Source organism: Scyliorhinus torazame, chromosome 16 (genome assembly GCF_047496885.1).
Source record: "Scyliorhinus torazame isolate Kashiwa2021f chromosome 16, sScyTor2.1, whole genome shotgun sequence".
NCBI classification, from domain to species: Eukaryota; Metazoa; Chordata; class Chondrichthyes; order Carcharhiniformes; family Scyliorhinidae; genus Scyliorhinus; species Scyliorhinus torazame.
In genome coordinates this window covers 186,742,351-186,766,234 of record NC_092722.1, presented here as the reverse complement: position 1 = coordinate 186,766,234, position 23,884 = coordinate 186,742,351, and the positions used below count along the sequence as shown (strand labels likewise).

The following is a 23,884-nucleotide window of genomic DNA, read 5'->3' as shown; positions in this document are numbered from 1 at the left end:
CTCTCTCACTCACACTCACACACTCACTCTCACACTCACTCGCTCACTCACACACTCACACTCACACTCACACACTCACTCTCACACTCACTCGCTCACTCACTCGCTCACTCACACTCACACACTCACTCTCACACTCACTCGCTCACTCACACTCACACTCACTCTCACACACTATCACTCACACACTATCACTCACTCACACTCACACTCTCACTCTCTCACTCTCCCTCTCTCCCTCTCTCCCTCTCTCTCCCTCTCTCCCTCTCTCCCTCTCTCCCTCTCTCCATCGCCCCATCGCCCCATCGCCCCATCGCCCCATCGCCCCATCGCCCCATCGCCCCATCGCCCCATCGCCCCATCGCTCCATCGCTCCATCGCTCTCTCGCTCTCTCGCTCTCTCGCTCTCTCGCTCTCTCGCTCTCTCGCTCTCTCGCTCTCTCGCTCTCTCGCTCTCTCGCTCTCTCGCTCTCTCGCTCTCCCTCTCTCTCCCTCTCTCCCTCTCTCCCTCTCTCCCTCTCTCCATCGCCCCATCGCCCCATCGCCCCATCGCCCCATCGCCCCATCGCCCCATCGCCCCATCGCCCCATCGCCCCATCGCCCCATCGCTCCATCGCTCCATCGCTCTCTCGCTCTCTCGCTCTCTCGCTCTCTCGCTCTCTCGCTCTCTCGCTCTCTCGCTCTCTCGCTCTCACAGTCTCACATTCTCACATTCTCACACCACTCACACTCTTACACTCTCACATTCTCACATTCTCACATTCTCACACCACTCACACTCTTACACTCACACATTCTCACACCACTCACACTCTTACACTCTTACACTCACACCTCTCACACTCTCTCTCCCACTCTCTAACACTCTCTAACACTCTCTCACTCTCTCACTCTCTCACTCTCTCACTCTCTCACACTCTCACACTCTCACACTCTCACACTCTCACACTCTCACACTCTCACACTCTCTCACTCTCTCACTCTCTCTCTCACACTCACACTCACACACTCACACTCACACTCACTCACACTCACACTCACACTCTCACTCTCACTCACACTCACACTCACACTCACACTCACACTCACACTCTCAATCACACTCTCAATCACACACTCAATCACACTCTCAATCACACTCACACTCACACTCACACTCACACTCACACTCTCTCACTCACACTCTCTCACTCACACTCTCTATCCATTCAGTCAGTGTGTTCCAGACTCCTGCAAGTATTTTAAATCTATGCCCTCTAGTTATGTTCGAACAATGAAACCTATTTACTCGAATTAAATTCCTCAAAATTATGGATGCCACTAGCAAATTTTTACCGTCTCTCATTAGATGTTTTACGTTGTAACCCTGGGTACGATAGAATTGCAGTACTGGGACTGAGGACAGAGTTTAGAGCTCAGCACCGTTCCTAGGGAATGTTTGATGCTGGCACGCCATATCTGGAACAGAAAGAATTTAATTTCCCAACACAGACAACCTCACCATGTTTACGTCTTCATGTTATTGGTAAATAACAGCAATAAATAATGCGACAGATTACAATACCGACTCATCTATATAACGGCTGTTGTCCCTTAAATATTAAATAGATTCAATCTTTCACTAATTCCTTTAATAAATGATGCACTTGAGTTGTTCCTTTTAATGCCTTTGGAAATTTGTTGGTTTCTTCCTTGAACCTCCCTCGTCTTTCTCTTGATGGTGTTAATAAATTGGTGAACTGGATTCCGACTTCCCAAGGTGAATAGCCAGGTCAGCTGTGGCTCGGCTGGGCGCACTCTCGCCTCCGCAGCCAGAGATTGTGGGTTCAATCCCTCTCCAATCTAGACTGACACTCCCACGCAGAACTGAGGGAGTACTGCTCTGTTGGGAAGTGCCATCGTTTGCCTGAGATTCCTCGTTTTGTTCTCAGTAGATTTAAAAGATCCTGATCCTGTGGTGTTATTTTGAAGAAGAGCAGGGGAATTATCCCCCAGTGCCCTGACTACTACTTATTTCTCGGCTGATACTAAAGACAGATGATCGGGTCATTGGAATCCTGCTCTGTGCAAACTGGCTCCTGTGGATCCCACATTTCAATGGTAACTAGATTTGAGAAATGACTATGAAGGGCACTGTAGAAAAGCAAGTTATTTTCTTAATGTGGTGAATATATTCACCATAGTATAAACTCTCTGTTTAGCACTGTGGCCTATGGCCAGGAAATGGTAATACGATCTACCTTGTTTGTATGGTACTGTGGCCTATGACCAGGAAATAGTAATACGATCTACCACCATGTATTGTACAGGAGCTCCAGTGGGCTCCGCCTCTGTTCACTCATTCTCATCGTCTTGCAGTGAATTGATGGTATAACACTCCAGTTCAGCGAATGTACCTTCCAAAATTAAATAACCGCGTCAATCGTACAACAGTTTAAGACCTGGGGCGCGATTCAACTAAAAGTGATCAAAGTCCTACAGTGAGCTTGTTTACCCGCTGCTTGCAGCGGCAAGAAACACATGGTTATACAACGCCACCCGCGTTAAATAAGAGGCCTCGGCGAGGAACACACGGCCAAGGCCGCACATAACCCCATTTTCTACACCAAGGAGCTCTGCTTGACGGAACTCTTGTGTGGCGAGAGATTGCCCAAGCACCAATGCACCATGGGAGGGTCCCCGGTCCACGCCCCACATCGCCCCAATACCAGCACAGGGCAACCCAGAAAATGTCAGCTTGGCAGTGCCAACCTGCTACCTTGGAAGTGCTCTTGCCAGTGCCAGGCTGGCACCCAGATGACTGCCAGGGTGCCAGGCTGGCAGTGCCAGGTTAGCTCCCTTCCCTAAGAGCATGCAGCTGGGGGCCTCCGATCCCCGACGAGTGCCCCATTTGTAGGGACCAGTGCTGAGCGGTGCTGACCCAAGGTCCCTGAAGCAGAGGGCATCGATCCTACGCATTCGTTACCTCAGGAATCAGCACATCAAAGTGAGACTAGCTGCCTCGTTCTAAACGCAGATTTGCTAAAAAGTGCACCGACCCACAATGGGCAGGCTTTACATCGCAATGTCTCGCGAGATTGCATTAAATTGCGAAGCATTGCGAGCCGGGCAGATCCTGGGAGTGGGGTCTCCCAGCTTTTATCGGCCGCTCTGCGCCACGGCGAGCTGCTTTGTGGGCCCAGCATGGCCTTTGGATTGTGCCCATGGTGTTAAAACGCAAGGACTGCCCCCTGTCGTGCCAATCTAATAGATGTTGGAGGCAAATCTGTTTCTCACACGGTTACATATCTATTGGATCTACCCGAACAATTTGTCAGTATACAGTAACCAGTTACACATTGTTATGATTTAAAAAATTAAATCAGTTAACACATTCCCGACTCCCCGAATGGACAGTTTTACATTTTTGAACCTTTCGTTCTGCTGCGTGTTCAGCCAGAGTAGCAATTTTGCAAACAGCAACATGTCACCAAAGGGCAAATCAATTCTTCTGGATAATTCGCTTGATTTCTTTCAACCATCCATGCCAAGTCTCGACACAGTAAATTTAGGATGGAAATGAGGAAGTTCTTCTGCACACTCTTTAGCCATCAACACATGAATCGCCTCATCTCGAGTTAGCGACGGCATAGATGGTGGTCTCGGCGCAAAAGCTGAGGCTGGACTGGAGACTCATTGCAAACACTGGCCCTCGAAACCTCCTGACTTCTTGCTCACTTTGATGCTTGTGTAACTTCGACATGTTGTCCCCTGGTTCTCCATCCGCTGTCTAAATTCAGATCGAACATCGACAGGGATACAGTCTGGTACCTTATTTTAAGCTTCCTTGTGAGGCCAGTCACTAAGATAGCAGTAGTCGCCAGAGGAGTTGGGGTAGCAATTTAATGTCTTTCCTTTGACTCTTTACTCAAGGCCCCTTCGTACCAATCGTATGAGCAAAGCAAAACTCAAGAGGGCAGCGAATCTGTGGAATTCTTTACCACAGGGAGCTATGGGTCGTCAAGTACGTTCAAGGCTAAGGTAGATAGATTTTTAATCCGTAAGGGGATAGGCGGGAAAGTGGAGTTCAGGATTATCACCAGATCCATTATGATCTCACTGAATGGTGGAGCAGACTCGATGGACCGAATGGTCTACTTCTGCCCCTCCATCTTATGGTCTTAACTGGACATATGATGAGGCCTAAGCAAGGTCTTGTGCAAGGGAGAGTGCTTCTTGTTTTATATTGAATTATCCGAACAATGCATTTTTAATCATAGCAACTCGGTTTGCAGCCTGTTCGCGAGCAGCAATGTAGACAGTGAACAGTGTGATTGATGAGATTGTCCTATCCTTCTGCCCATATCCTTCCTTGTACCAAGTCCCATTCACCCATTGTCTCTCTGCGCACTGCTCTCTAATGGCTGCTGAGCTGGCCAAGTCTCTGTTTTCAATTTCTCATCATCCTTATTTTCAAAGCCCTCCATGGCCTCATCCCTTCCTGTCTCTTCCAGCTCCACAACCCTCCAGATATCTCCTTCTGCAATTTGATCCTCTTGTGCATCTCTGATAATCCCTCCACCATTGGCAGCCATGCCTTCAGCTGCCTGGGTCCGTATGCTCTGGAATCCCCACTGTAAACGTCTCTGCCTCCCTCTATCTCTCTCTCGTTATACTCCTGGTAGCTCGCCAGTGAAGGACGAAACCAGAACCAATTTTTACTCTGTATAGATTTATTCACAGAATGAATCACAACAGGTGCGTGTGTGTCTGTCTCTGGCTTGGACACACACCTTATGTCAATTAGTTCTCTTCTCTTTCTAGTTCACGTTATTACCGATTCAATGCTCTCTATCTGTATATGTCTCCTCTCAATTGACGCCACCTCCTCTCTCTCTTTCCCTTTAAGATACTCCTTAAAACCAAGTTGTCTCACTGTCAGATTTGTTGATCATACTCCTATGACACCTTTTGGAACATTCAAGGCATTGTATTAATACAAGTTCCTGTTGCCCTTTATGACCATTCTCCCTGCATGGAAACAATCGCAGGCCTTGGCGAGAGGTTCGATGTATGAACCGGGGGCACGAGGCATTGGCTTCTCTTCCTTTTAGCACCCCCGCCAGATGAAGGTAGTGAGGACCAGCAGCTTATTCTGATTGGCGATTCCCTCCGGTACGATGGCCTTCATCCACTTTGACTTTGAAAAGTTTAACGTGAACTATACAGTGCATTATTAACTGAGCATTGACACAGAACAGCCATTTTGAGCCCCTGCGGTATCCAGCACCTGCTCTGAGGAATCCTTCAACATCCCTACTCTATTCCTCCTGACGGTTTAATTCCTAGCATACATGTTAGCATTGCTATCGAAACAGAAAATGCTGGGATAACCTCAGCCGGTCTGGTAGCATCATCAGTGGAGAGAGAAACCGGGTTAACGTGTTGTCATCTGCAAAGACTGATACAAACTCTCAACTCTGTTCCTCTCTCCACAGATGCTGCCAGACCCGCTGAGGTTTTCCAGCATTTCTGTTTTGATTTCGGATTTCCGGTATCTGCAGAATTTTGCTTTTGTTTGATGCTATTGCTTCTTCAGCTTGGCCGCTGTATCTTTTTAAAAAAAATATTTTTATTGGTGTTTTTCAATTTTACAGAATGATACTTTTTAACGGAAGTTGTATCTGGTATTGACATACATATTTCTTAACATACATTTTCCCTGCCCCCCCTCATTGGTAGCTCCTTCTTCCGCCCTGGGTGTCCGAGTGCTGGGCTCCGCTCCTCTTTTCTGCGGCTTGTTGTTGTTGACCTTGTGGGTTCGGGGTCACTCTCTCTTTCGATGACTTGCCGGCTCCTTTCCCTTTTTGTGGGCCGGCCATGGTTCAGCGGTAGCCCTCTAGCCTCTGAGTCACGAGGTTAATGTTCAATCCCGCTCGTAAAGACTTGAGCACAAAATTTAAGGCTGGGGCTCCTGTGCAGTGCTGAAGGAGCACACATCAGTGTGCTCAATACCGCATTGAAGTGGCGTCTCTTGTGTGTGACACTAAACTGAGGCCGTGTGTACTTGCTTGGGTGGATGTAATCGATCTCATGGTATTATTTCCAAGAAGAGCGGCAGAGTGATCCCTGGTATCCTGGCCAATATTATCCTCGATCAACACCACAATTATCTGGAAATTAGCAAATTGCTATCCGTGTGCAAATTGACTGCCACTTCTCCGACATTTGCAACCGTGACTACACTTCTCATTGGCTGTAAAGCCCTTTGTGATGTCCAAAGGTTGTGAAATATAAATGCAAATCTGTCTGCCTTTTGCTTTTGATGGGAGCTTCGGTTGTTTGCAGCTGATCATTATACTGGGTGCTGTGGCTCGCACACAGTATCCTCCTTAGCTGGTCTACTACCGTGTGGGTGGATGAGTGTCACTTACTGGTGCAGCCCGTGTGAGTTTAATGATTTGCAAGGGCTCAGTGAAGTACATTGCTGGGGGATTGTTTTTAAATAATGAGCCCTGTCCACTGCCGAACCAAATGGGAGAGCTTGGAGCATTCTTGCTAAATCAGGTATTCTGCAGTAAAGGTGCAATACTAAACCAACCCCTAGCTCCAACCCCTGGTCTGAGCTGGCTTAATTTTATTGCAGCGAGGAACCGACAGAGAGAAAAACTCTTTGATTGGCATAGCACCACCCCCTCCAAAGCATTTTCCAGTATCCTTTGCAATGTAGTCGCTGTTGGAATGGAGGAAATGCAGCAGCCAATTTGCACACAGCGAGATCCCACGAGGTCGCAGTGACCAGATAATCTGTTTTATTAATGTTGATTGAGGGATTAATGCTGGCCAAGAAACTCTCTGCTTGCTCTTCCTGGCAGTGCTGCTGTGGGATCTTTCCCGTCAACCTGAGGGAGAAAATGGAGCCTTGGCTTCCGGTCTCGTCCAAACGACAGCACCATTGATGGTGTAGCACTCCCTCAGTAGTGCACTGACATGTCATGTGAGGATAGATTCCAGTGTTTTAAGTGTCCAGGGATTTGGCCATGTTCCCACACGTGATTGGGATTTCTAGTTCCCCATCCTGCCCAACACCTCCAGTTGAATGGCTGCTTGAGGGTATCAGTCAAAAGCAGCTGGGCAACATTATTCGCAAAAAATCACTCTGCCAATGGTGGCACAGTAGCATAGTGGGTAGCACAATTCCTTCACCGCTCAAGGGACCCAGGTTCGATTCCCGGCTTGGGTCACTGTCTGCGCGGAGTCTGCACGTTCTCCCCGTGTCTGCGTGGGTTTCTTCCGGGTGCCCCGGTTTCTTCCCACAGTCCAAAGATGTGCAGGTTAGGTGGATTGGCCGCGCTAAATTGCCCTTAGTCCAAAAGAATGTTAGATGGGGTTACGGGGATAGGGTAGAGGAGTGGGTTTAGGTAGGGTGCCCTTTACAAGGGCCGGTGCAAACTCGATGGGCCGAATGGCCTCCTTCTGCACTGTGAATTCTATGACTGGAGTGCAGTCTCCACCTTTCTGGCTGTGACAGATGGGTCCTCATGATGCTGAGGAGTGGGAAACCCCTGTATTACTGCATTACTGGATAGAGCCCAGGCGATAAAATTAGACAGTGGGTGATAGGAGTTGGGTAGAGGGGGGGGGGGACAAAAATGTTTCAATTTTCCAGGTATTTTGAAGAGTGTTTGTTGTGATTTGGAAGATTAGGAAGTCCTGCTGCCTGTCCCTGGATGTGATGGACCGTGTCCCTGGATGTGATGGACCGTGCCCCTGGATGTGATGGACCGTGCCCCGTGTGGATGTGACTGGGTATTGAAAATGATGTGTTGTGGCTGTAGAGGCAGATTGATGCGTGTCGTCCCCTCCACCGCTGTACACCCGAGGTCGATTAATTTCTCTCTCTCTCTCTCTCTCCCCCCCCCCCCAACCTTCAAGCTGGCTCTCTTTTCCACGCATCTGGTCATTTCTTTTGACCTCTCCTATTCCACAGCCCGACTGCTTGTCTCCAGGTGTTTCGGTCAGTAGCAAGGAATTCCTGTACATTGACTCCAACCCCGCTTGCATGCAATCTTGCATTGAAGATGTGGCCGACCTGCTGGTCTTGTGCCGGTGGCAAGCTCACTGTCTTTGAGGCTGCGGTTCTCAGCCATTGAGTCTACATGACCCAGGAGTTGCTGCTTGACTCCCGAGAGGGCAAACATACTGGGGATACTTGCACACTGGTGTGCTTCCATCTTTGGCACTCTGTCTTCCCAGGAAAGGGTTGGAAGCTTTTCTTGGCTTGCACAAGTTGTCTGTGCCTCAGAGCTGTGTATTTTTGGCTAATGGTCCACATTCGCCTTCTCAACTTCGGCATGACTGCTGCAGTGTTGGGTCAACCTGGTGCTGGTTTCAGCATCAAGGGACAGCTTGTTGGTGATTCTAAGATATGTAAAGCTTGTTGACGACCTCCAGAGTGAGGTTGTCAATGTTGATGACGGATGGAGTCTCTACACCCTGGTCCATGACGTAGTCTTATAGACACACATTGTCGGTCCAAATGTCTTGCAGGCCTATCTTATAAACTGTTGCATGTGAGCTTAAATATGGAGTTGCCAGCATTGCATCCTCAACAAACTCACGGACCAGGACATTACACACATTTGGTCTTGGGAGCGCATGCATGCCCTGGCATGCAGGTAGGCACCCTCATTTGAGTCACCTGAAAGTCTAGACTAGCATCACTGAGACAAGTGTGCCAAAGAGAGTTGGTACCATGTCACCTGCTTTACCTCACGGCTGATCTTGAAAGCATCCAATGATGCTCCATTGTAACTGATGAAACTCTGCGTGTTGCATTGGAGCATCATCGGGGAGTCTAAAGTTGGAGATTATAATTATAAGATGTGAGACCTCCCCGATCCAGGCGAGGAGTTTGGGCGAGCTGCCCCCTCGCCTGGTAGAGAGGATGGGTTTTGGGTCTCTGAGCAGCCAGGTGGCACGGGGATGGGAGCAGTTACATAAATTGAATCTGGTGGAACGTGCTCCCGCTGTCGTTGGCGGGGCGGGTGCAGTCCGTAAAGATGACTATGCCCCCGAGGTTTCCATTCCTGTTCCAGAACATTCCGATTTTTTAATCCGAAGGCCTTCTTTAGGAAGTTTACTGCACTGATCTCGGGGTTTGTGTGGGCAGGGAAAGCCCCGCGGGTGAAGGAGGTGCTGCTGGGGAGGGAATGTTGGCCGGGGGGGGGGGGGCCTGGCCTTGCCAAATATGTTGAACTACTACTGGGGAGCAAATGTAGCCATGGTCAGGAAGTGGATGGGGGTGGGGTCAGTGTGGGGGCAGATGGAGGAAGCCTCTTGTAAGGGCACTAGCTTAGGGCACTGTTGACGGCGCTTCTGCCATTCTTGCCGGCCAGGTACTCCGCAAGCCCCAGTGGTGGTGACGGCGGCCCCGAGGGTGTGGGGACAATGGCGGCAGCACCTGAGGCTGGAAGGTTTGGGCTCCGATTTGCAGCAATTACAGGTTTGTTCTTGGGGGGGGGGGGGGGGGGGGGGGAGCGGCTGGACCCGGGGTTCCGGGGGCGGTGCTGGGCGGGAATTGAGTGGTTAGGAGACCTATTTGTGGGGGACAGTTTCCGAGCTTGGAGGGATTGGTAGACGAGGATGAGCTGCCCAGCGCGAATGGGTTCCGGTACTTACAGGTGCTATGTGAGGAAAAGGGTGCCATTCTTTCCAGACTTGCCACCCCCGGGGTTGCAGGACAAGGTGGTGTCGAAAATAGAGGTTGGTGAGGGCAGGGTGACGGAGATCTGCAAGGAATTAATAGACTGGGAGGGCGCCCCAATGGGAGACGTTAAGTGGGAGGGGGCTCTGAGGAGGGTGAAGGCATCCTTTTTGAACTAGGCTTGTCTCATTCAAATTAAAGTAGTCCACAGGACACAAATGAAGGTGGCCAGGATGAGTCGGTTTTTAGAGGGGGGTGGAGGATAGGTGTGTGCAGGTGGGCCTGAGAACCATGTCCACATGTTTTGGGCCTGTCCGAAGCTCGAGGGATTTTGGCGGGGGTTCGCTGACGTGAGGTCTGAGGTGCTGAGGGTGAAGGGGATCTCGAGTCCAGAATGGTGATTTTTGGAGTGTCGGAAGACCCGGGAGTCCAGGGGGTGAGAGAGGCTGGCGTTTTGGCCTTTGCCTCGCTGGTAGCCCGGAGACGGATCCTGTTGGAACGGAGGGACTCGGGGCCGCTGAAACCGTGGGTGTGGGTCAGCGACCTCGCGGAATTCCTTGGGCTGGAATAAATCAAGTTCGCCTTGAGAGGGACCGCAGAGGTGTTTGCCCGGGGAGGGAAACCGTTTATCAACTTCTTCAAGGATAGTTAAGAAGTCAGCAGGAGGAGGGAGGACTGGGGTACTTTGGGGTTACAATGGGAGGCAGAATGGGTGGGCGGAGAGTGGGGTGCGGGGGTGTTGGTTATTTATTTGTTATGTGATTTCCTGTTTGTTCTTTTTGGTTTTGGTTATATCCCTTAATAAAAACATTTTTTCAAAAAAGGTTATAATTATAAGGTGATCGCAAATCCAGTAAGGCGCTCGGGTGAAATTTCTTTATCCAGAAAGTGGTGAGAAGGTTGAACTTGGGGGAAGTGAGATAAATACATGAGGGAGAGAAGGGTTTTGAAAAATGTTCTTTATTTTCTTTCATGGGATGTTGTCTTCGCTGGTTGGGCCAGCATTCATTGCCCACCCCTAATTGCTGAGGGGCTTGCCTATTTCAGAGTGCAGTATTACATTGCTGTAGGGAGTGTGGGAGTCGCGTGTAGGCCAGACCGGGTAAGGATGGCAGATTTCCTTCCCGAAAGGGAATAAGTCAACCAGATGGGTTTTCACGATATTCGGTGGTTTCATGGCCCCCATTACTGAGACTAGCCACAAGCTTTCAATTCCAGATTTATTAATTGAGTTTAAATTGCTGTGGGATTTGAACCTGTGTCCCCAGAACATTAGCCTGGGCCTCTAGACTACCAGTCCAGTGACATTACAACTACACCACCGTGTCCCCCAGATGGAAAACGAGTATACGAAGGAGGAAGGGAGGGATTGGATTGTATGAAGTAGGGTTAAGATTGGATTGTAGGAAGTTAAGAGAATGTACATGTGGGGCATTGAGCACTGACCATAGTCCAGTGTTGATGCTGTAAAAATCGGTGCCTTTGCAAATTGAGGGAAAGGGATTCGGCATCTGATCAGAGAAAGGAAGTTGCTGAGTCACTGCCTGACTAGCTGTCGTCTAGTCAGCTGTGCTGAGTGATGTGTCGTTCACTGACACTGCAGTGAGTGGCTGCTACTCACCACATGATCAATACATTGAGCCTGACTTGTAACTGTTCCCCAAGGTGGCCAGGGCAAGGCCAGCTGCACTTCGTTTGTGAGTGAAGGTTTTATATGTTAAACAAAAAAAAATAAGATTTTGAAATCCAGCCTGTTAAGGGTGAGATTCTTGGGCTTTTTATTTTACTTATCTGTTTTTGGACTTGGCTCACTGTGGAAGCTGATAGACTTGCACACCTGTCGCTCGAGCCTTTGTGTGTGTGTGTGTGTGTGTGTGTGTGTGTGTGTGTGTGTGTAGTCGGGAATAATTGTCCCAGCTATAATTAGTTCATGGGACTGACTGGAGTTTGTAATGCACTGTTGGACCCGTGCAAGTAGAGGCGTTTATTTTTAAAATGTGACCTCCCCTTCATTTTAAATGTCCCCTATGCAGTCGGGCTAGTCACAAATTCATGTTTTGGGGATGTTCTTCTGCCCGGCCTTTAAAGAAGATAGGAATGAATTGCTCCACGCTCTGATTGCAACAGGAAAAAAAAACACTCGCAAGCCCCATGATGTTATTTATATCTTAAAGGGTTGATGCACACTCTTGTGATAAACTTAGTTGACCTGTGCACAGTGTTTTGTCATCTTCCTGTAATGTTTCAAAGTTAACTTTCGGAGATGTTGCATGAAGTGTCATGAGTCAGGATAGTGTAATGATTGGAGACTGGGGATGGGTTAGCTGGTAGGGGACAGGCAGGACTCCCAGCCGTACAATTCTAAATGATTGATTTTTCTTTTTTTTAATTGCCTTTTCGAATTTCGGTTGTGTCCGGCCAGAGCATTTTGACACGAGAATGAATCGTGTTTCTACACTAATTGTGTCTGACATTTGTACTCCCAATGTTTATCTGGGGAATGCTGGCTAAAGCAGGCATGGCCCACCTGAGATGGTAGCCCTGATCAAATGAAAACTTTAAAATGGAAAGATGGGTCATTAAAAAAAAAACTCTTGTGTTTCAAGTGTTTTCCTCCCTCGGTGCTCCTTAGTGCTGGGGATAGGAGGCAGGGGAACAGTGGAAAAAGTGATTTGAATTCCAGCTACCTTGGGTAAGTGCATTTGTTGAAGTCCTTTATTTTTTTAAAGTAGTGCATTGACATACTGAATAAACCTGATGACCATATTGAATTGGGAAGGTGGGGAGGGGGGGTGGAGAGAGGGGAGAGAGAGAGAGGTGTTGGATAATAATCCTGTTTTAATTACTGGTCCAATCTGAAGTACAGAATGACGGATTGGGGGGGGGTTTTGGTGCTAAAAGCTAGGGAGTGGTTCAGCTGATTTTAAACACCCCTTGTCCCTGACAACTGGGGTTGAATGTCCTGTTTGGTTTCACTAGTTACATCAGTGCTTCTGTGCAATTGTTGGAACCTGCGCAAAAGTCCGGGGAAATTTTTGAATCCAAGTCATTTATGGGCTGCCTCACAGCGCCAGGGACCCGGGTTCAATTCCGGCCTTCGGTGACCGTCTGTGTGGAGTTGGCACTTTCTCCCCGTGTCTGCGCGGGTTTCCTCTGGGTACTCGGCTTCCTCCCACAGTCCAAAGATGTGTAGGGTAGGTGAGGTTATGGGGATAGGGTGAGGAGGCAGGTCTAGGTAAGCGTTCTCTTTCAAAGCATCGGTGCAGATTGGCCAAATGACGACCTCCTGCACAATTAAGAATTTGATGGTTCCATGTCCGAATCACTTGTGCTCAATCTTTCTGCGACTTTTACACTGGTTTAAGATTCCAGGTACCCAAATTAGGCCCCAGATCAATATTGCACTGGTTCAGGATGCTTTTTATTTATTTTGGCTCGGATTTTCCAATGCTGTCATGGTGGGACCCACCGCAGGCGATCAGGTGGTCCAACCAAAAGTCCACTGACGAGTCCAGGCTGGGTGATCCCGGCAGTGGGCTGGGCTCGTAAATTTCGCCCAGGATTGTGTCATTTTCATAAGGTGCAAGATCCGAGTTGAAAATTGATTATCAAAAAGATATTTCATTCATTCTGGAACTGACTGGTGTACACCAATGAAACTATTAAATAGTTCAGGGACGATTTTCAAATTCAGGTTATCCACAAGTGATGGAGCAATAAGGGGATGCAGAATTGGAAAAGGTGGGAAAGTGGAGTTGAGGATTATTATTTCGGACCTGTCATGATCTCGTTGAATGGCGGAGCAGACTCGAAGGGCCGAATGGCCCACTTTTCTGCTCCTACGTTTTATGGTCTGTCCGCTCTTATTCAAAATGCTTACATTCCGAGAAAAATCCACTTTCAGATGTATAAATAAAACTTCTGCACCAGGTTGCGCTTCCTAAAGATATCAAGGAATACTTGTTTTAATGGAAAGGGGCAAAATATAAGCAATTGCGTTCTATTTCGCTGCTTGCTTAGTGCTGGGTTTCTGATTTCTAACCAGTGCAATTGCGAGCACATTCTGGGTGTGATTTCCCAATTGCGCCCAAAACAGAAACTCTGCCTCACTCTGATTTCTGTAATGGATTTCTACCCGAATTCTTGCAATTCTCCCCATTCCCGTAAAGTGCTCAATGAATTTGGGTCGAGGGATGGTTGCCAAATCCTTGATAGGTATGTGACGGTTAACTTTGCCATGTTGGCGATACTTTGTTGAACAATACCTTCTAATTTAATGACCCTCCCCTGTACCTTCCACTTGTAACTTGTTTCAACTATTCCGAAGCATTTTAAATGTAATGAATTGGAAAATTTGAATTAGTTTTTTTATCTGGAAATAGAATTTGGCGGCAATTTTAAAATGTGGGTCTGGAGCTGTCTGATTATCATATAAACCCAGAGGATTCATTTTCTTGTCCTTTTTCTAAGGCCTGTCCTGGATGTATATCCACGATACAGTCGTTCCATCTCGACTGCCCTCTGAAACGGCTTGAGAAATAACTGCTGTATCAAGGAATAGCCAGCATAAACTAGATGCCACGTGGACTCTTAACTACTTTAACTGAACCAAATAAACTAAATAAAGAAAACTGAGGGACAAGTTAAAAGGGGCAGCCCCCGAAAGGAATAAAGAGCAAATTAAGCTTAAAAACATCAAACCAAAATGTGATTATATAAAAGGGTCGAGACTGCTCCCCAGACGCTGCGGTTCCCACTGAGCACGGAAGAACTTAATGGTGCCTGTGGACACCGCACCACATGGAGAAGGCCCAGAACCTTGACGAGGTGCTAGTGGGAACTAGCCAATAAGTGCCAGTGGTACCTACATCCCAAGGATGATTATAACTGGAGGACAAAAGTCTTGCCTCCCACATTCCATCTGTCATCCTTTACCGCTTTTTGAGGCCCTGTGTGTTCCCATCTTGCCTGTGGGGTCATAACTTGTGTGGGACATTTCTTGCTTACCTGCCAGAGAAAGAATGCAGCAAATTGCCAGACTCGAGCATATCCCACGACAACAAGGGAACAGTCCCTATTTAGGAGAGCTGTTGATTCGACAGTATAGCAAAGTGTCGCGCATTTGACAGGACTTAATAATAATAATAATAATAATTGCTTATTGTCACAAGTCGGCTTCAATGAAGTAACTGTGAAAAGCCCCTAGTCGCCACATTCTGGCGCCTGTTCGGGGAGGCCGGTACGGGAATTGAACCTGTGCTGCTGGCGTTCTGCATTACAAGCCAGCTGTTTAGCTCACTGTGCTAAACCAGCCCCTCTGTGGACTTCCCAAGTTGGTGAAAATCAGGAACTCATTATGAACAAGACGGATCTTCAAAAAGGGAATGGAAAAGCTTGTGTTTATATAATGCTGCGCAAGGCTTCACAACCAAAGAAATATTGTGGAAATGTCAGCACTGTTGCAATGCAGGGCATGCAAGGTCAACTTGTGCAGAGCAAGTTCCCACAAACAACACTGAATAATGACCAGTTGACCTCTTTTAGTGATGTGGGTTGAGGGATGAACATTGACCCAATGACCAGAGAGCAACTGCCTGCTTTTTGAAATTGTGCCCTGCAATATATTTTTAAAGTCCACCCAAGGGGGCAGCTGCTGCCTCCGTTCAACATCTCATCCAGGGTAATGGCTACTATGACAATTTAGCGTTCCCTCAGCTCTGCACTGGGAGTGTCAGCCTGGATTCAGGTGTTCAAGTCTCTGGAGGGGGCTTGAATCCACGAGCTTTGACTTCCTGACGTGAGTAGCTACCCGCTGAGCTGGGCAGTGGCCACTCTTGTGACCTTCCGAGTTCATGGTTTTAGCTGCAGCCAAATCCATTTTCTGAGGCGCTGAGGCGGGTGTTGAGCAAGTGTGAAGGGAACCCTGGTTAAAGGTGTGGTGTAGCGACAAGTTGTTGTTTTCATAGGCTCAAGATTAATAATGTCAGAGAACCACTGACTTGGCATTAATGTGATAGATGCGAGAGTGAGCTTGTCTGGACTTGCGCGTCTGTTACCTGTGCAACTGTATAGATTCCTTAGCTGCAACCTGCTCACCTGAAAATGGCTTGGCAGGGCAGGGGGAATTCCATTCTAGGTTGTTGGCTTCGTATCGTAATCAGATGAGCTAGAAAGTTGCTTCCCCCTCCATCCCTGCCATCTCCAATGATCTCCGCGACGCTTGGTCAGCGAGGAGGAAAATGCAGCTGGGATTCCTGCCACGGATTCCGCTCTGTGACCTCTTGGCCTGTAGATTCTCTAGAAAAGGCCCTTTTTGGTCTTGAGCCACAAATCTTTTGTGGTGGCCTCAGGAACTGCCCGTGGTCTGGCCCCTTGTGCTCATTTGCCACAAGGTGCCGTGAAACCCCTCCCTTGACTTGTTGTAAGTGTGCTGTAAAATGGTCGGCCAGAAAAACACCGGCCATTCAGTTGAGAAAATAAGGGAAATGGCCGAGCTGCCAGCAGTGTCAGCTGTGGAGATTGGCTCATTCATGGCATTACTCCTTTTTTGGGGGTTGGAAGTTCAAAAGTTCAAACCCCATTTGTATTTATTTTATTTTTTTTGCACCCCAATGGCTTCTCTCTTAGGGTGTCTGATTGTAGCTTTTGAACCATTCAGAAATGCAAATCCTTTTCTAAAACCAAGTAACCCAGATACTGTTTTTATTAAATTTATACTCTGCTCACCATGCAGAGGGATATTAGTTTTGGGAAATGGACACCTCGTCCAGGCTAACTTTCTGTATTCTTGCCCAGCTTCAGTCTCCACCCAATCTCAGAAGAGCACTTTATATTGATTCACTGAAACCTTTCATTATTTAAATTGGGATCTTTCCACTTTGATTGGATTTCCCTTCCTCAGCCTTCACTACATTTAAATTATATCATATCCTGGTCTATGAGCTGGATTTATTTTCCATTCCCTTGCACGTGTCACCCAGTGAAGGATGGAGAGGGGGGGAAAAGGACTCCATTTCACAATGAATTTTTTAGGTTGAAGGTACAACAAGCACAGCAGCTGGCATAGACCTGTTGGGCCGAATGGCCTCTGTTTATGCTCCACTTGAGTTTCCACTCACCATTCCTCCTCTTCCTTTACCCATGCCAGCATAGATCCTACTGCACTGGTATGCACCCTGAAACATTCTTGTGACACCACTAACCAAGATTGTCAATATCGGCTCAAGTTAGTGCTGGATTTCCTGCTGTTGACTCGCACTCGGTAGGACTGGATTGGATCTGTCTGGCACAGTTATCAAAGAGACAACCATTGATTGGCCCATCACTCCCCATTCGGATTTGGTGCAAGGTCCGGAAGTGAAATGACAATGGTCCAGTTGATTGTGACCTTCACGTCCTCGCATGGAAAATCCCTTTACCCAATTTTGCAGATGATCAAGGAAGTAGCTGTAATCGTAATTCCACATGACAAACTCTTGTATTGGTGGAATTACTTCTGAACTGGATTTACCAGTCTCTATTTATGCAAACAGAGCTCAGTCGTGAGTTTGCGATATCAACACACTCTTACAAAGTGAACCTTCCAAGCTGCCGGCTTGAATCCTGAGTTTCAATGGGCGGCACGGTAGCACAGTGGTTAGCACTGTTGCTTCACAGTGCCAGGGTCCCAGGTTCGATTACCGGCTTAGGTCACTTGTCTGTGCGGAGCCTGCACGTTCTCCCCGTGTCTGCTTGGATTTCCTTTGGGCGCTCCCATTTCCTCCCACAAGTCCCGAAAGAAGTGCTAATTTGGACATTCTGAATTCTCCCTCTGTGTACCCGAACAGGCGCCGGAATGTGGGACTTTTCACAGTAACTTCATTGCAGTGTTAATGTAAGCCTACTTGTGACAATAAAGATTATTAAATTAAAGCCTTCCTTTTTCATGCCAATGGACAGAACTTTTCATATTTTTGCTGACTGTATTGTAAAATAAAATTTATTTTCTTGTCATTATGAAATGTGATTAATATTACCATGACTGTAACATTCAGGGTAAGTTAATAACCAGATTTATTGACTGTTTCAAAGTCAGCAAAAGTCCTGAATCTCGTCGTTAATTCCAGTTGATTCTACATGCATATGTACGCAGAATGCTCGCAAGCGGAAATAAGAACTGTGTGCTGGAAACGCTCAGGTGGGGGAGAATGTTATTTACACTTCTGAACTATCTGGTAAATAGGCTTCATCATACAGAGAAACAAAGATTCAGGAAAGGTACTGGTATTTGGGTTTGGAGGTGAAATTCATCCTGAAGGTCTACTTTTTCGAACACTGATAATTAAGTGCACTCCCACAAACTGGAAAGGTGACGGGAACAGCAATGCGCGTGACTTTGAACCTACACTGCAGCTGCCAGCACATGGACAACTGTTCCTGATACCTTTGTAGTCGGCAGCAGATGGAAGCTTTGCCCAACTGCCAACCTTGGGTTGAGGCAGATGAAGCAGCAACTGTGAAATTGAACTTCATACCATTTAACCCTAGACAGTCACCCAGAATCACACCGAGCATCAACTATCGCAACACAATCTATAATAAACCGGACCTGAAATCAAGCAAAATAAAAGACTTTACTTTGCCTTTTGATTACATTCCCCAGCGTGAAGGCTTTGTGTAGGACGATGTAAAACGGCCCTGGTAGATAATTGTACTTTTAATCCTAGGGTAATTGTTTTGACTCCTACGTGAAGTTATGAATTTTCTTAAATATTTTATTCAAAATACTTTTTTATTTGTTGGATTTGTGACAAAAATTACAATCCACATTGGACGTTGTGAATCTCACTTACTGAAATTTCCTGATTTTTTTTCGTTGTCAGAAGCATATTTTACAGTGGGGACAGATAAATGGTAAGTAAACTAGATGCAAGAGCTCACAATTGGTTACGACTGCACATACCTGGGGCGGAGTGTGGCGCAGTGGTTAGCACTGGGTTTGAATCCCGGCCCTGGGTCACTGTCCATGTGGAGTTTGCACATTCTCCCCATGTCTGCATGGGTTTCACCCCCACAACCCAAAGATATGCTGGTTAGATGGATTGGCCACACTAAATTGCTCCTTCACTGGAAAAGAAAAATAATTGACTACTCTAACTGCAGATACCTACAAATGGATAACATGGACTTTATTGTTAGTCTGTGTCAAGCCAACTTGTTTGTTTAAATGCAACCAGCTGACACTATGTAGATGCGGAAAGTGCGTCCCCTCATTGCAGTATGAGTAAATAACGTGCGAGGTGAGATTAGTAAACTTCTGATTGTTTAATAGTTTGTTCGCTCTTGCCATGTAAACCTCGGAGAAGATATCCTTTTTGTTTCCGCGAATGGTGCTAAGGTTTGGCCATAAAAGTACACTATGTCCTTGAATAGGTTAGTCATCCAATTAACTGCCTTAGAACAAAGTGGCTCTTTGCTGCATGACTTGCATATCAATCCTGCCTGTTCTCAATCCTTGAAATTGTGGATAATCTTTGGAGTATCATTTAGTTGCCTTAGCTACCAAGGTAAAGGACTTTAACAAAAATACTGCGGCCACTTTAAGTTGATCTTTGAATTGCAATTAAAATAAATATATCCGCGACTCACTCATACAGTACAGAAGATGACTATTTAGCCAATCCAGTGTGCCCTTTTTTCTGAAGGGTTACCAATTGGTCCTATTCTACCTCCCCCTCCCCCTTTCTCTTTCCTGATAACCCTTCAAATTTCTACTTTTCAAGTAATTATCTAATTTCCTTTTGAGAGCCAGTGAATCTGCTTTTTCCACCCTTTCAGGCTGTGCATTAAAGGTCATGACTCCTGGCACTACTTGACTTTCTTCCCGCCCAACCCTACTCTTGATGACATTTCATTTTCCAATTATCCTAAATTTATGTCAACTGGTACCGACCCTCCTGTCAGTGATAACATTCAGCCCCTATGTCTGCAACATTTCTGGAAGGATAGAGTTGAAGAGCAAAGAGTGTCAAACATGTATCGCACATTAGATACTGAGTACTGAGAACAGTTCTGGTCTCCAAAAGTGCCTTGGAGGCACTGGTGAAGATTGAACAAGTTGAGGCTCTTTTATGTCTAGAAAGGAAGACTGAGGGATGACCCTATTAATAATGTCTTTTATAAGGTTTAATAAGGCAGATCTAGCAATGCTATCTGTACTGTCTGTGAGATTGGTATTGAGGGCCATTAGTACAAGATGGTCACTAATCAAAGCAATGGGGATTCAGGAGAAACTTTATCACCCAAGAGAGTGGTTAGAGTGTAGAATTTGCTACCACAAGGGATGGTTGGGGTGAATCACATAGATGCATTTAAGGGGAAGCTTATAAACATGAGGTAGAAAGGGACTGAAGGAGATGTCGATGGGTTAAATGAAGAGGAGTGGACACCTCTTTAGCCCAATGCCATGTTTCTATGCTTAAATACTTTGTAATGCTTCTTATTAATTGTTCAGATCAAGTGTAGTTTTCAGAACAAGTAACTCAGATAAATGGGCCAGCCCCAACAGACATCAATCTCATTTTATAGTCATCTTTAAAATAATGTCAAAATATTAGAAAATAGGCAGTATTTTGAGAAGAGGAGGCAAGCAGTCATAGAATCATAGGTTTTACAGTGCAGAAGGAGGCCATTCGGTCCATTGGGTCTGCACCGGCCCTTGGAAAGAGCACCCTACTTAAGCGCCCCCCCCCCCCCCCCTTTCCCACAACCCAGTAACCCTACCAAACCTTTTTGGGTACGAAGGGCAATTTAGCATGGTCAATCCACCTAACCTGCACATCTTTGGACTGTGGGAGGAAACCGGAGCACCCGGAGGAAACCCACGCACACACTGGGAGGATGTGCAGGCTCCGCACAGCCAGTGACCCAAGCCGGGAATTGAACCTGGGACCCTGGAGCTGTGAAGCAACTGTGCTAACCACTGTGCTACCGTGATGCCCTTTGGTTGGAACCCAAGTGCATTGCAGGCCAAGGATCTGGCAGATTGAAAAAAAAAAGTGCTACAGCTCCCCCGCTGGTAGGCTGTCATTAAAGCATGCGGTGTTTATTTGGATAGTTTCCAGTTCTTTTATGTGGGCAGTTGCTAGGTTAGAGCCTACTTATGAAAAAATATACATGGTTTCTACATTCCAAAACGTGATTAATATTCCAGCTGTATTTAGAAATGAGATAATTACACCACAGCTGAATAGGCTGCTAGGGCTTGAGGCTGTATCTTTTATGATCTGTTCATGCGATGTGGGCATCGCTGGCTAGGCTGCCAGTTATTGCCCATCCCTTCATCACCCTTGAGAAAGTGGTGGTGAGCCACTTCTTGAACCGCTGCAGTCCATGTGGTTTACGTATGCCCACAGTGCTGTTAGGGAGGGAGGGCAGTCGAGAGACGACCATGTCGCTCTGGGTCTGGAATTACAAGTAGGCCTCACTGGGTAAGACAGCAGATTCCACTCCTTGAAGGGCATTGACCAATCGGATGGGCTTTTTGATAGAAAGTCTGGTGGTTGTATGGTGATCATCATTGATGCTTCTTGTTAATCTAAATTTATTTGATTGAGGGCCGAAGGGCCTGTTCCTGTGCTGTAATCTTTCTTTGTTCTTTGAATAGCCCCAACCTGCTATGGTGGAATTGGAGCCCCTGTCACCCGTTGTTATTTAGTCTAGGCCTCAGTCGAACATTACCAAAGTGCTACAATATCCACAACACCAGGGGGAATTTTAATGCTGAGTAAAGTGAGGCAGGGTAAAAGAGGCCAGATTAAATTTGGTCAGATTAAAATTGCTCCCACTATTGCTGTGGAGAGCCTTCCAGAAAATCATGGCCTATTACCCTCTGGCACCAGGGCCTCTGGTAGATGCAAGTTTCCTGAAGACTGTGACAGTCGACTGAGAGACAGTGAGTGCTTTTATTTAGCATCAGGACTGCACTGTGCAGCTGTGTTCTCTCTGATAGAGACCTTCCTGGCCCAAACTCAAATGGGGGAGAGTGTTGTCTAGACAGACACTTGGTGTGTTGGACTGACCAGACCAAACATGTGGCTGAGACACTTTGAATTTCCATGGCTTTTAATTATTTTTTTTTTTGCGCGTTGCTTGTTTAATCAAGGAGCTGTTTGTTTAACTGGGAAATCTTGAATGTGGGCCAAAGCTAGGGAGAATCTTACTTATTTTTCATTAGTGCCCAGGAGTCCGCCTACATGCTTTTAATGGGGCAGTTCTTTCGTTGCCCAATAGTACTTTTAAAAAATCTGCCCCGTTGATGCTTCAGCTTGCTGCTGTGTTGCTACACGCATGGTATGTAAACTATTTAATCAATAGGGGTAATTGTAAATGGGAATCGTGATCAATTATATTCTGAGCTAAATATGATGGCCATAAGCTCAAGTAACACACACATAGATCTCTAAACCATTTCTGAGTAAATACATTTGCAATTGACCATCGTTGTTCAATGCAATAATTTGTCATTAAGACTTGGAGGAAGCATAATCTAGATAATGGTGTGTTTGGATCAATGCGACTTCCTTTGTTTTGCTCACCCATTGCTCTGTCTTTTCCAACCTCCATTGGCTCCCTGTATGTTAGCAGGACTTCTGCCTTAGATCCGCTTAAGTTACCTTAAGTTTTACAATCCTGCCCAAGCACTCTGGTTTTTGAGGTAAATATCTCGTACACGTTTTTCCTTTTGCAGAACAATCACTGGTAAAACTCGAAGCCTTCCGCACTCTGGATGTCACCTCTTTTCGTCGCAAGACAGCTCTCCTCCCCTGAGAACCAGAAGGCATATTCCGTAATGGTGGAGTGAAGAAAATCTGGGAGGTAGAAAGTTTCTAGCCACTGGCGTCTTCCCCATTTTCATTGCTCCACCATTGACCGCTCTACCTTCAGGATGCTCCACTGAAAGAGCTAATCCCTTAGGCCCACTGCCCTTTCCCTGGAGTCCTGGCAAATGTATCCTTTTTCGCTATCTATCCAGTTCTCTTTTTGAGAATTAGAATAGGATCTGCTTCTATCATCCTTCTAGTTCATGTGTGCAAGATCGCACCAATTTGCTCTGTAACAATTCCCCCATTTGTTCCTTTGCCTACTTTTTGAAAATCTTTTAAAATAGCTCATTATCCCATGGTGTTTCACAATGAAAGGATTGAGTGAAAAGGGAATAAGTCAGCTGACTGAAACCACAGTTCCAGAGGCTTTGGCGTTTTGAGGAGAGATGTCTCAGGACTAAAGAGATTTATGTGGTGACGCCTTCAGCTACCTCATCCCACACTCTGTGATATCTTTCCTAAAATTCTCAGCTTCTATACCTCTACCTCCCTTTAAGAAAACTACCACTTCGGCAAAGCTTTTAGTGACCTGTCCTTGCCAAATTTAATTCACGGTCCTGGGAAGCATCTTGGGACGTTTTCCAATGTAAAAAAAGGTGCTTTATAAACGCAAGTTATTGTTGTTGAGGAAAACTTGCAGATTGAAAACACAATATAGGCATCTCATTTTTAAAATGCCTATGACTGCTTTCAAGAACAAAAGAAGCCTGGGAGTTTTCAAATCTTTCTCTGCGCGATCGAGATTCCGTCCTGAAGATTGTTGAAATCGAGCTGTTTAACAATAATACAAATTATAATGACCCTGAGATGTACAAGCCCAAATACTACAGCAGTCTGGCGAGGCGATAAGAGAAAGAATGTTGATATTTGCCAAAAGTTCCTTTCACTTTATATTTTTTTAAAAATAAGTTTTTGGTCAAAAGAATTTGTAGCCAAGTCGGATTCACACAAGTTTTTTGTTATGATTTGTCAGATATTTTGACGATTGGTTTATTTTTCCAATTTTACAAGTGGGTAGCATGAAACGGTGAAGAGTTTTAACTTGTGATGTCCTGTCTATTTTGCAAAGCAGAGTTTCGGGTAAGCATACCGTGCACTCTCTCATTCTCCCTGGAATAGGTGTTTAATTTTACACTGCCCCTTCGTGACTGAGAACTATGAAGAGGATTCTGTGTTCATGTGATTTGACTTTTTCCAGCTTTAACTGCGCCAGGTTAAAATCTGTGGCTGCGGAAAGGCTTTGATTGTTTCTGTGGACAACCTAAATATTTCTCATCAATGAATACACGTGCCAGAATCTCTTTAAAGTATTTCCCTTTTTTCTCTCTTTCCCCCC

General features: G+C 46.4%; 1 protein-coding gene across 6 annotated transcripts in view; it reads left to right on the top strand.

Annotated features, from left to right (window-relative positions):
• Positions 1-23,884, top strand: part of LOC140393304 (CREB3 regulatory factor-like) — a 134,844-nt gene that overhangs the window by 54,487 nt on the left and 56,473 nt on the right. Inside the window, exon 1 of one of the 6 annotated variants that reach the window (XM_072479613.1) lies at positions 5,111-5,154. The exons of 3 other annotated variants lie outside the window; for them this stretch is intronic. The gene's annotated coding sequence lies outside the window, so the exon portion shown is untranslated. Of the gene's footprint in view, positions 1-5,110; positions 5,155-6,351; positions 6,427-6,460; positions 6,547-23,884 lie in introns of those variants that run through there. 2 more of the 6 variants (XM_072479612.1, XM_072479614.1) reach the window with 2 other exon arrangements.